The sequence below is a fragment of the Oncorhynchus masou genome, chromosome 12 (assembly GCF_036934945.1).
Source record: "Oncorhynchus masou masou isolate Uvic2021 chromosome 12, UVic_Omas_1.1, whole genome shotgun sequence".
In the NCBI taxonomy this organism is placed as follows: Eukaryota; Metazoa; Chordata; class Actinopteri; order Salmoniformes; family Salmonidae; genus Oncorhynchus; species Oncorhynchus masou.
The window spans coordinates 63,575,539-63,589,207 of NC_088223.1; the positions used below are offsets into that span (position 1 = coordinate 63,575,539).

The 13,669-nt window shown below is 40.5% G+C and overlaps 1 long non-coding RNA gene across 1 annotated transcript; it reads left to right on the forward strand.

The window, feature by feature from the left end:
* The first annotated feature begins 5,160 nt into the window (after nt 1-5,160).
* On the forward strand, nt 5,161-8,908 carry LOC135550640 (uncharacterized). Its single transcript, XR_010457124.1, has 3 exons — nt 5,161-5,320; nt 5,619-5,666; nt 7,680-8,908. It is a non-coding gene; the product is annotated as an uncharacterized LOC135550640 (long non-coding RNA).
* Nucleotides 8,909-13,669: the final 4,761 nt, after the last annotated feature.

Here is a 13,669-nt window from a genome sequence, read left to right on the forward strand (position 1 = left end):
CAATTACAGATTGCCAATTTAAGTCTATTAAAAGTGTGCAAGTTTCAGAATATGTCCATTAGGCCTATGGATATATATTTTTTTTATCAGCATGAATTAGGTTGAGCAATAAAAGCCCCGTTTTTATTCCATAGGCTTGGATCCGCAATATGCAGCTGTTGCAAGAGGGCATTTTTTACTGGCTGTCCACTGGTTTCAAAAACAATGATTCATTGGCAGCTTAAACTTCTTGAATTCAAACATTATTGGGTTCAAATACACATATAGATTTGTGAAGAACCATCCACAACAACCACACTCCGTAAGGCGCAAATAGCTAAATGAGAGAGCAGCAGTGTGATTCACATCAATGCGCTAACGTTATGTCATATTCAAAAAGTTCGCGATTTTACCAATTGTAGGTGAGAGCAGAACTACTTTGAAATAGTTTTGACTGTGTTTAAAACTTGGGAACATAGAACATGGGCTCTTTCACATCGTCTACACATGTGGCATTGCAGTCTTGTCAATACAGTGTAACAAGCAATCAGTTATCTGTAAGTTGCGTGGCTCCATTGTAGAGGCTGTGCTTGTTATGTACTTTGTATCACTTGCTTGTCCTATGCAGATAAATGACCAAACGCTATACTGACAGATTAACTCATTGTGTGTGGTGATGTTTAAAAACAACATGTTTATGTTATGCTCATAGATAAGCTAAAAATGTGCGTGAGTAAGTGTTCATTATCATAATTGAGAGTGTGACGTCTGCTGCTCAGTAACGTACATTCATCCCTGTGATAGCTTTAGGGTTTACAACTGTGTGCTTCCCCTCCATGCAATCTCCATAGTTTTATAATAACCTCCATAATCTTTGGTTTATGATAAGGTAATACACTTGTAGGCCTACTAATATCATTGAGATGTTTCATATTCTTTAAACATGGATACCCTCTGCCCCCTGCAAAAGGTTGACATGAAAAATTTGTTAAGCACTATATTTGAAAAAAAGAACGTTTGCACTCGGGTAAAGGTTAATGAAGAAGAATGAATAGGGAAAGGCTATTCTTCAAGTTTTGGCAATGCTACTACTGGAGCCTATAGGTGCATGTTATGGAGCAGTTCATGTTGAGCGAGAAAATTTGATAGAATCTGATTGTACTGCCAGTCCCTGTCCCTCAAACAATCAGATGTCAATCCTATGGTTTGGATAGGGCTTTTACATAACATTCCAAGTGTTGTTGCAGTATGGAGTGTGTATAAATGTATGGAAATAATGGAATGAAGAATGGAAGCTCTGTTCAGTCAAATGAATACAGTACAGCACAATGCTATGTAGGCCTATTAATATAAGAATCATAGTTAGATCATTATGACGGTCAAAGATAAAAGTAAAAAATAAAGTCAATATAAAAATAAAAAACAGTTATGGAGGGAGAGTCGCTCTGAATTGGAGTCAAGTTAGATGACTGAATGTAATGTAAATGTTGAGCGGCTTCACTGCAGGTAGATTGTATGTTTTAATATTCACCAAATAAAATTGAAACATCTGACCATATATATGTATATATATATCTGACTATATAACACTAGAGGGAGCCAGCAGAATTGGCTTTACTGCCACCTCAGTCTAGAAGCAGCCAACAGAGACTGATGGGGATCCTACTGGCATCTCAACAAGCTTTTTAGGTGCCAGTAGTTGAGGTGTCAGATATTGTCACAGTTGTTATCTTAATTTGATCACTCTGTTGTCACTATGATTTTTTCTGAGCTTAAGGAAATTCAAATGAGCCTCGAGATTTACATAAATCCAGTGAAAACCTGCAGACCTCTCTCGCTCTCTCTCTCTCTCTCTCTCTCTCTCTCTCTCTCTCTCTCTCTCTCTCTCGCTCTCTCTCTCTCTCGCTCTCTCTCTCTCTCGCTCTCTCTCGCTCTCTCTCTCTCGCTCTCTCTCTCTCTCTCGCTCTCTCTCTCTCTCTCTCTCTCGCTCTCTCTCTCTCTCTCTCTCTCGCTCTCTCTCTCTCTCTCTCTCTCTCTCTCTCTCTCGCTCTCTCTCTCTCTCTCTCTCTCTCTCTCTCTCTCTCTCTCTCTCTCTCTCTCTCTCTCGCTCTCTCTCTCTCTCTCTCTCTCTCTCTCTCTCGCTCTCTCTCTCTCTCTCTCTCTCTCTCTCTCTCTCTCTCTCTCTCTCTCTCTCTCTCTCTCTCTCTCTCTCTCTCTCTCTCTCTCTCTCGCTCTCTCGCTCTCTCTCGCTCTCTCTCTCTCTCTCTCTCTCTCTCTCGCTCTCTCTCTCTCTCTCTCTCGCTCTCTTTCTCTCTCTCTCTCTCTCTCTCTCGCTCTCTCTCGCTCTCTCTCTCTCTCTCTCTCTCTCTCTCTCTCGCTCTCTCTCTCTCTCTCTCTCTCTCTCTCTCTCTCTCTCTCTCTCTCGCTCTCTCTCGCTCTCTCTCGCTCTCTCTCTCTCTCTCTCTCTCTCTCTCTCTCTCTCTCTCTCTCTCTCTCTCTCTCTCTCTCTCTCTCTCTCTCTCTCTCTCTCTCTCTCGCTCTCTCTCTCTCTCTCTCTCTCTCTCTCTCTCTCTCTCTCTCTCTCTCTCTCTCTCGATCGAACGCAAGAGCATCAGACATAATAAAGATCCTACTATTGTAGGTCCTACTACTGCGACATTCAAATGTACAAAAATGTATTTGAAATGCAGCAATACACATCGACAACCATCATTTTATATAGCTTAATAACTTAAACTGTGAAGTAACTTAAGTAAAAAATATGTTGAAGTACTACTTCGTTTTTTGAGGGTGTCTGTAATTCACTTTACTATTTATATTTTTGGCAGCCTTTACTTTTACTCCACTACACTCCACTGCATTTTCCCTAGCACCCAAAAGTAGGCCTACAAGTTACATGTTGAATGTTCAGAAAGGACAGTAATATGGTCTAATTCACTCACCTATCAGTATAACGTGTTGTCATCCATACTGCCTCTTATCTGGCAGACTCAGTAAACACAAATATTGCGTTTGTAAATGATGTCTGAGTGTTGTAGTGTGCCACTGATGTCCATAAATACAATTTGAATTTTTTTTTTAAAAATGGCCGTTTGGTTTGCTTAATATAAAGGAATTTCGTGTATAGCATTTACTTTTACTTTTGACTTTTTCCACCACTGTACTGAACTACATTGAAAACCAGAGTACATTTAAAACCAGATATTGTTTTTACTTTTACTCAAGTAGTATTTTACTGGGTGACTTTTACTTCTGTTTTATATCAGGTAGCGTTACTTTTACTCAAGTGTGACAATTGATTACTTTTTCCACCACTGATAACACACAATATATATATATATATTGATCTCCACTACAACATACAAGTGTATTCAAAATACAGCCATAGGCTACACCTAAATTATAACCTACTGTAGTCTATGAAAACTGATTTCCCGTTAGAAATTATTTTTGGACAGTAATCAGATCTTCCTGCTGCAGGATTATTTTACTCCTGCGACGAAACTGGTCGAATTAAGATCCTACATCTGTATGTGATGCACTGTACAAAAAATACACTACAGTTCAAAAGTGTGGGGTCACATAGATATGTCATTGTTTTTAAGGAAAATCACATTTTCTGTCCATTAAAATTACATAACATTGATCAGAAATACAGTGTAGACATTATTAATGTTGTAAATGACTATTAAAGGATACAGCTGATTTTTAATGGAATATCTACATAGGCGTACAGAGGCCCATTATCAGCAACCATCACTCCTGTGTTGCAATGGCACAATGTCTTAGCTAATCAAAGTTTATCATTTTAAAAGGCTAATTAATCATTAGAAAAGCTTTTTGCAACTATGTTAGCACAGCTGAAAACTGTTGTTCTGGTTAAATAAGCAATAAAACTGTCCTTCTTTAGACTAGTTGAGTATATGGAGCATCAGCATTTTGGGGTTTGATTACAGGCTCAAAATGACCAGAAACAAATAACAAAAGTTATTTGTTTCTGGCCATTTTGAGCCTGTAATCGAACCCACAAATGCTGATGCTCCAGATACTCAACTAGTCTAAAGGAGGCTGGTTTTATTGCTTCTTTAATCAACAGTTTTCAGCTGTGCCAACATAAATGCAAAAGAGTTTTCTAATGATCAATTAGCCTTTTAAAAGGAAAAACTTGGATTAGCTAACACGAAGTGCCATTGGAAAACAGGAGTGATGGTTGCTGATAATGGGCCTCTGTACGCCTACGTAGATATTCCATTAAAAATCAGCCATGTCCAGCTACAATAGTCATTTACAACATTAACAATGTCTACACTGTATTTCTGATCAATTTGATGTTAATTTAATGGACAAAAAATGTGCTTTTCTTTCAGTAAGAAGGACATTTCTAACTGACCCCCAACCTTTGAACAAGCGTGAATATATATATGTCTCCATAGAGGAAGAGGCAACTACGCGTTTAAAAATCCATGGAAAGAGCAAATGTCACTTTTACAACTCATGTTCAGAGGGTTAAATAAGGAACGTGATATGTAGTAGAAACCAGGTGTGTGTGTAATACAGACAAAACAAAACGAAACTGAAACATGGATCGATGGTGACTAGAAAGCCGGTGACATCGACCGCCGAACACCACCCGAACAAGGAGAAGGGCCGACTTCGGCGGAAGTCGTGACAGGGGTGTAGATAACATTCTGCCATTTTAAAGCAAGTTTGCTATAATTCTGAACATTTTGCCATTGGGCGGAGAGAAGATTTAGCAATGTTATGCCATGGAATTGTACTTATTTTTCCATGGGGTGTAGAGATAAATGTGCAGTTTCACAGCTAATTTCCTGCAATTCTACACATTTTGCCATAGGATGGAGGCAAATGTTTGCAGTTTTTAATATAATAAGTGAGAATCATTGGGCACCACCCCCCTTGGTAATTCGACCATGCTTACTACTAGTTTAGATAGCTGGCTGCTAGACTAATTTACCAATCCAATATAAAATATCTGACATGGGCTAATTGAATGAGTTCTAATGCACCTTGTGTATTCTATTATTCTAACTCTCAACAGTAAGCTGAGACCCCGACTGAGTTCCTACAAAAATGTATAATAATAATACATGGACATTTTTTGTTGTAGTGAAATTGCCCCGGGCCGCCAGTTGCCCCTCCCTGTTCTAAGTGAAAGTGAAAATTGAATCGCCACATCAAGCAACTTTCGGTTTAAGTCCTGGATTTCCCCTTGTTTTGTGAGATGAAAAACAAAATAACATATTGTTCTGTCACAGTGGATTTAGGCAGAGAAAGGAAGAGGAGCTGACGTTTTTTTCCGGTTGGGACTTATGATTAAAAGGTAATGAAAAATGATTGTATGTCATTGGTATGCTTGCATATTGATAGATCCAATTTTTTAAGTAAATCAAGTAGTTCATAATCGATCTTTGAACCAGTTCCTTGATTTGTAAGATACGTATGTTTTTATTAGGATAACAGTATGAATCTTCACAAGGAATTACTTTAAAAGTGGATGATATAGCAACCAATGAAAAGGCACGTTCCTGGACGTTTTAAAGAGTAGAAGCGCCCTTTACTTACAATAGACCTTCCTGATTTTCACTGACCCTCTTTACTGTAATGTTCTATTTCCCAAGCCACTCAGAGGACAGTTGATAATGAGTGTCTCACTGCTGCTTGCACAGGTAAGCTGCACACTTCCACAGAGACAGAGTATAAAGTCACCGTCTTGTACTGTCACTATTTTTGGTACCAAGCAAGTTGGGCTGTCCAGTGCAAGAGCTATACAACAGCATTAAGTTATTACGAGGTACAGTGCATTCGGAAAGTATTCAGACCCCTTGACCTTTTCCACATTTTGTTACGTTATAGCCTTATTCTAAAATTGATGAAATCGTTTTTTTTACTCATCAATCTACACACAATACCCCATAATGACAAAGCAAAAACAGGTTTTTAGAAATGTTTGCTAATTTATTAAAAATCAAAAACTGAAATATCACATGTACATAAGTATTCAGACCCTTTACTCACTTTGTTAAAGCACCTTTGGCAATGATTACAGCCTTGAGTCGTCCTGGTTATGACGCTACAAGCTTGATACACCTATATTTGGGGAGTTTCTCTCATTCTGCTCTGCAGATCCTCTCAAGCTCTGTCAGGTTGGATGGAGAGCGTTGCTGCACAGCTATTGTCAGGACTCTCCAGAGATGTTCAATCGGGTTCAAGTCTGGTTTCTGGCTGGGCCACTCAAGGACATTCAAAGACTTGTCCCAAAGACACTCCTGCGTTGTCTTGGCTGTGTGCTTAAGGTCATCCTGTTGGAAGGTGAATCTTCGCTCAGTCTGAGGTCCTGAGTGCTCTGGAGAAGGTTTTCATCAAGGAGCTCTCTGTATTTTGCTCTGTTCATCTTTACCTCAATCCTGACTAGTCTCCCAGTCCCTGCTGGTGAAAAACATCCCCACAGCATGATGCTGCCACCACCATGCTTCACCATAGGGATGGTGCCAGGTTTCTTCCAGACGTGATGCTTGGCATTCAGGCCAAGGAGTTCAATCTTAGTTTCATCAGACCAGAGAATCTTGTTTCTCATAGTCTGAGAGTCTTTAGGTACCTTTTGGCAATTGCCCTCCAAGCAGCCTGTCATGTGCCTTTTACTGAGGAGTGGCCTCTGTCTGGCCACTCTACCATAAAAGCCTGATTGGTGGAATGCTACAGAGATGGAAGTTTCCTGCTTCTGGAAAGTTCTCCCATCTCCAAAGAGGAACTCTAGAGCTCTGTCAGAGTGACCATCGGGTTCTTGGTCACCTCCCTGACCAAGGCCCTTCTACCCCGATTGCTCAGTTTGGCCGGGCGGCCAGCTCTAGGAAGAGTCTTGAGTGGTAGCCACATAGCCTGGTTCCTCTCTAGGTTTCTTCTTACGTTTTTGCCTTTCTAGGGAGTTTTTCCTAGCCACCGTGCTTCTACACCGGCATTGCTTGTTGTTTGGGGTTTTAGGCTGGGTTTCTGTACAGCACTTTGAGATATCAGCTGATGTACGAAGGGCTATATAAATACATTTGATTTGATTTTGATTTGATTTGATTTGGTTCCATATTTCCATTTAAGAATGATAGAGGCCAATGTGTTTTTTTAAGAAAACAATTATTTAACTAGGCAAGTCAGTTAAGAACAAATTCTTATTTACAATGACAGCAGGTTAAACTGCCTTATTCAGCAGCAGAACGACAGAATTTTACCTTGTCAGCTCAGGGATTCGATATAGCAACCTTTCGGTTTCTAGCCCAAAGCTCTCACCACTAAGCTACCTGCCGCCCTGTTCTTGGGGACCTTCAATGCTGCAGAAATGTTTTGGTACCCTTCCCCAGATCTGTGCCTCGACACAATCCTGTCTCGGATTCCTACGAACAATTCCTTCGATCTCATGGCCTGGTGTTTGCTCTGACATGCACTGTCAACTGTGTTGACAAATGTATACATTTGCAAAATGTCTAAAAAACTGTTTCTGTTTTGTATTGTGTGTAGATTGCTGAGGACATTATTTTATTTAATCCATTTTAGAATAAGGCTGTAACGTAACAAAATGTGGAAAAAGTCAAGGGGTCTGAATACTTTCCAGATGCACTGTATATAACAGGGAATCTCACAGATAATGGTTTATGACATTGTATACCTCTCCCCTCCCCACTCCTCACCAGTCCATTCCTCCATCCCCACTGAAGTGCCCTTGTTGCCACCAGGCTGGGGCCAGAAAGGTCAAAGGCCATCGTGCTGTGTGTCAACGCTGCTCCGAGGCTCTGCACCGTGTCTACCAGTTCTGCTGGGCCTGTGGGAGGGAGTGGCCTCAGTCAGGAGAAACCCTGGAGGGCCATGGGAGCCATTCCTCCTGCCCTCTGCCAGGCTGTGCCCTCAGGGCTGCCCTCCTCTCCCCAGAGGTCATAGCTGATCCCTGCAGTTCAGCCAAGGGATGCCCCTTCTTCAGGGCCTGTCCTGGCTGTAAGGCCCTCCTCACTCACACTGGAAAGGGATGCCCCAATATCGTCTGTCCACACTGCCATAAAGTGTTCTGCTTCCGCTGCTTGAAGTGCTATTTTGAGTATGATTATTTTTTGGAGTCCCATCTACAATGCACTGTGGTGGGTAACAGTCAGTCTCTCAGAGAGTTGGGAATGTAGAGGCTATGGCATATGGTCTTTTGAACATTAATTAATGCCTCATTCATTATCACTTGCAAAAGGAAATCATATTGATTGTAATTACTCATGGAAATATTACACAAATTATATTGTACAAAGACAGTAAATTGCTAGGCTTCATTATTGTCAATTTCTCCTCAGTCGTCTGCATGCTACTCAAGTAAAATATTAATTAATCCAGAAATTATAATTTGTGTTCTGAGACCAGTCATGAGTTTCTGAATATCAGTGGGGAGGAGATAGACATGTTTTTGTGGCCGATGATGGGTTGAGGAATCATATCACAGACAGTCTATAATCAGGTGGCCATTTATAAACGCTCCTCCCATACACAGATGGTGAAACCTCCATTCCAGTCTTATTACACCTGACTAGTGTTCTGAGAATGGTCATATTTTTGGCCTGACACGTCTATATACAGCCATGTTATAACTCAATCATACATAACTGACACCTGGTGGTGGCACTTTAAATAGCCGTTACATCTGATCTAACAGGACGTCACCACGATTTTTAGCACAGGATTATTTGCTTATTATGGATTTAAAGGCATCTACATTTAATCTGCACGCTTATTACTGCTGGAAAAGAGAATTCAACATAAAAGTCCCCCATTGAAACGAATGCAAACAGATTAAAAAAATTGGAAGCATGCCACAATTGGACTAGATAATGAATTTGTAGGTTGGAATGTTGTTGAATAAATTCAATAAAATATTATAATTAGTTAATATAACGTAACAAATCTGTTGACATGGCACTGTGGATGTATTAGACTGTCACACCCTGATCAGTTTCAACCGTAATGCTTATTGTCTCCACCCCCTTCAGGTGTCACTTGTTATCCCTGTGTTTCCTGTCTCTCTGTGTCAGTTCGTCTTGTATGTTCCAAGTCAACCAGCGTGTTTTTCCTGTGCTCCCGCCTTTTCTATTCTGTTTTACTAGTCCTCCCGGTTTTGACCCTTGCCTTGTTTTCTGGACTCTGTACCCATTCTGCCTGCCCTGACCTCGAGTCTGCCTCCCACACTGTACCTCCTGGACTCTGAACTGGTTTTGACCTTTTACTTGTCCACGACCATTCTCTTGCCTACCCCTTTTGGATGTAATAAATATCAAAGTCTCAAACCATCTGCCTCCCGTGTCTGCATCTGGGTCTCGCCTTGTGCCCTTATAGGTACATTCTTATATTGCAATGTACAGCCTTACCTATGGATCTTGGGTCCATGAAATAGGTTATCTGCCTACTCAGTGCCATATTACAATTGTAAAGAGTTTACACAAATATTTGTGTGCTCTTATTGTGGGGCTTTAACTTTCACCTCACAATTCAGTCTATTGTGCGCAATGTTCAGCCTAATTCATGGATCTTCGGTCCATGAAATGGAGTTCTCAGTGACACTCACAGAGCACAACTGTGAAGAGTTTTCACAAATATTAGCATCATAGCTCTTATTGCGCAACTCTGAAAACACTGAAATTAGCAACATTAAGCTCATAAGTCAACCTATGTGTATTAAACATTCATATTGCAATGTACAGCCTGTATACCCCGTTTCATGGACCCAAGATTCATAGCTAAGGCTGTACATTGCAATAGGAATGTCCAAATCCCACAATAGGCTTAATAGTGAGGTGATTTCCCACAGTTAAAGTCCCGCAATAAAAGCTGTAAATATCATTGCGGTAAAGTGAGTAGACAATCGCAAAAAGCGGTCAAGTCATCGGCGCTTCAGTCTCCTGAATTTGGGTCCCCGAATACACACCACTTTACAATATCACGTGTTTTCTGGTAGGGAACTCAGTTGGATGCACTCTCATGCACAGATAGAGGTGATAGTTACAACTCATTCAAGCAAACAGTTTGAAGCACACTTATTCCATCTTTCACAATAACATGATAGCAAATCGCTTCTTTCATTTTCGCACCTTATCAAAAATAACTTTATCACGGGTAGAGTGAGGCTGCAGAATCCTAAAGCGGGTGCTGTTTAGCAAATATGAAATTGTGAAAGCAAGATGTGTGACATACAGTTGAAGTCGGAAGTTTACATACACCTTAGACAAATACATTTAAACTCAGGTTTTCACAATTCCTGACATTTAATCCAAGTAAAAGTTCCCTGTCTTAGGTCAGTTAGGATCACCACTTTATTTTAAGAATGTGAAATGTCAGAATAATAGTAGAGAGAATGATTTATTTCAGCTTTTATTTCTTTCATCACATTCCCAGTGGGTCAGAAATGTACATACACTCAATTAGTATTTGGGAGCATTGCCTTTAAATTGTTTAACTTAGGTCAAACGTTTCAGGTAGCCTTCCACAAGTTTCCCACAATAAGTTGGGTGACAGCAACAGCCCCAAAACATCACTGCTCTAGAGGAGATCTGCATGGAGGAATGGGCCAAAATACCAGCAACAGTGTGTGAAAACCTTTTGAAGACTTACAGAATACGTTTTACCTCTGTCATTGCCAACAAAGGGTATATAACAAAGTTTTGAGATAAACTTTTGTTATTGACCAAATACTTATTTTCCACCATAATTTGCAAATAAATTAATTGAAAATCGTACAATGTGATTTTCTGGATTTTTCCCCCTCCTTTTGTCTGTCATAGTTGAAGTGTACCTATGATGAAAATTACAGGCCTCTCTCATCTTTTTAAGTGGGAGAACTTGCACAATTGGTGGCTGACTAAAGACTTTCTTGCCCCACTTTATTTTGTGAAGTGCACCAGTCCCTCCTGCAGCAAAGCACCCCCACAACATGATGCTGCCACCCCCGTGCTTCACGGTTGGGATGGTGTTCTTCGGCTTGCAAGCCTACCCCTTTTTCCTCCAAACATAACAATGGTCATTATGGACAAACAGTTCTATTTTTTTTCATCAGACCAGAGGACATTTCTCCAAAAAGTACGATCTTTGTCCCCATGTGCAGTTGCAAACCATAGACTGGCTTTTGGCGGTTTTGGAGCAGTGGCTTCTTCCTTGCTTTCAGGTTATGTCTATAGAGGACTCGTTTTACTGTGGATATACAGTCTCTTGCGAAAGTATTCAGCCCCCTTGAACTTTGCGACCTTTTGCCACATTTCAGGCTTCAAACATAAAGATATAAAACTGTATTTTTTTGTGAAGAATCAACAACAAGTGGGACACAATCATGAAGTGGAACGACATTTATTGGATATTTCAAACTTTTTTAACAAATCAAAAACTGAAAAATTGGGCGTACAAAATTATTCAGCCCCCTTAAGTTAATACTTTGTAGCGCCACCTTTTGCTGCGATTACAGCTGTAAGTCGCTTGAGGTATGTCTCTATCAGTTTTGCACATCGAGAGACTGACATTTTTTCCCATTCCTCCTTGCAAAACAGGTCGAGCTCAGTGAGGTTGGATGGAGAGCATTTGTGAACAGCAGTTTTCAGTTCTTTCCACAGATTCTCGATTGGATTCAGGTCTGGACTTTGATTTGGCCATTCTAACACCTGGATATGTTTATTTTTGAACCATTCCATTGTAGATTTTGCTTTATGTTTTGGATCATTGTCTTGTTGCAGGACAAATCTCCGTCCCAGTCTCAGGTCTTTTGCAGACTCCATCAGGTTTTCTTCCAGAATGGTCCTGTATTTGGCTCCAACCATCTTCCCATCAATTTTAACCATCTTCCCTGTCCCCGCTGAAGAAAAGCAGGCCCAAACCATGATGCTGCCACCACCATGTTTGACAGTGGGGATGGTGTGTTCAGGGTGATGAGTTGTGTTGCTTTTACGCCAAACATAACATTTTTGCATTGTTGCCAAAAAGTTCAATTTTGGTTTCATCTGACCAGAGCACCTTCTTCCACATGTTTGGTGTGTCTCCCAGGTGGCTTGTGGCAAACTTTAAACAACACTTTTTATGGATATCTTTAAGAAATGGCTTTCTTCTTGCCACTCTTCCATAAAGGCCAGATTTGTGCAATATACGACTGATTGTTGTCCTATGGACAGAGTTCCCACCTCAGCTGTAGATCTCTGCAGTTCATCCAGAGTGATCATGGGCCTCTTGGCTGCATCTCTGATCAGTCTTCTCCTTGTATGAGCTGGAAGTTTAGAGGGACGGCCAGGTCTTGGTAGATTTGCAGTGGTCTGATACTCCTTCCATTTCAATATTATCGCTTGCACAGTGCTCCTTGGGATGTTTAAAGCTTGGGAAATCTTTTTGTATCCAAATCCGGCTTTAAACTTCTTCACAACAGTATCTCGGACCTGCCTGGTGTGTTCCTTGTTCTTCATGATGCTCTCTGCGCTTTTAACGGACCTCTGAGACTGTCACAGTGCAGGTGCATTTATACGGAGACTTGATTACACACAGGTGGATTGTATTTATCATCATTAGTCATTTAGGTCAACATTGGATCATTCAGAGATCCTCACAGAACTTCTGGAGAGAGTTTGCTGCACTGAAAGTAAAGGGGCTGAATAATTTTGCACGCCCAATTTTTCAGTTTTTGATTTGTTAAAAAAGTTTGAAATATCCAATAAATGTCGTTCCACTTCATGATTGTGTCCCACTTGTTGTTGATTCTTCACAAAAAATACAGTTTTATATCTTTATGTTTGAAGCCTGAAATGTGGCAAAAGGTTGCAAAGTTCAAGGGGGTCGAATACTTTCGCAAGGCACTGTAGATACTTTTGTTCCTGTTTCCTCCAGCATCTTCACAAGGTCCTTTGCTGTTGTTCTGAGATTGATTTGCACTTTTCACATCAAAGTAGGTTCATCTCTAGGAGACAGAACGCATCTCCTTCCTGAGCGGTATGACGGCTGCGTGGTCCCATGGTGTTTATACTTGCGTACTATTGTTTGTACAGATGAACGTGGTACCTTCAGGCGTTTGGAAATTGCTCGCAAGGATGAACCAGACTTGTGGAGGTCTACATTTTTTCTGAGGTCTTGGTTGATTTCTTTTGATTTTCCCATGGTGTCAAGCCGAAGAGGCACTGAGTTTGAAGGTAGGCCTTGAAATACATCCACAGGTTCACCTCCAATTGACTCAAATGATGTCAGTTAGCCTATCAGAAGCTTCTAAAGCCATGACATTGTTTTCTGGAATTATCCAAGCTGTTTAAAGGCACAGTCAACTTAGTGTATGTAAACTTCTGACCCACTGGAATTGTGATAGAGTGACTTATAAGTGAAATAATCTGTCTGTAAACAATTGCTGGAGAAATTACTTGTGTCATGCACAAAGTAGATGTCCTAACCGACTTGCCAAAACTATAGTTTGTTAACAAGACATTTGTGGAGTGGTTGAAAAACAAGTTTTAATGACTCCAACCTAAGTGTATGTAAACTTCCGATTTCAACTCTACAAACACAGTATACAGACAGACACAGACAGACATAGTACACAGACACAATACACAGTCACCCAGCTTCACAGCAATATCTAAGTGAGCTTGATAGGTTTTCTTTTGTTTTTATTTGTATATCATGAAAGAGATATTTTCTTTTA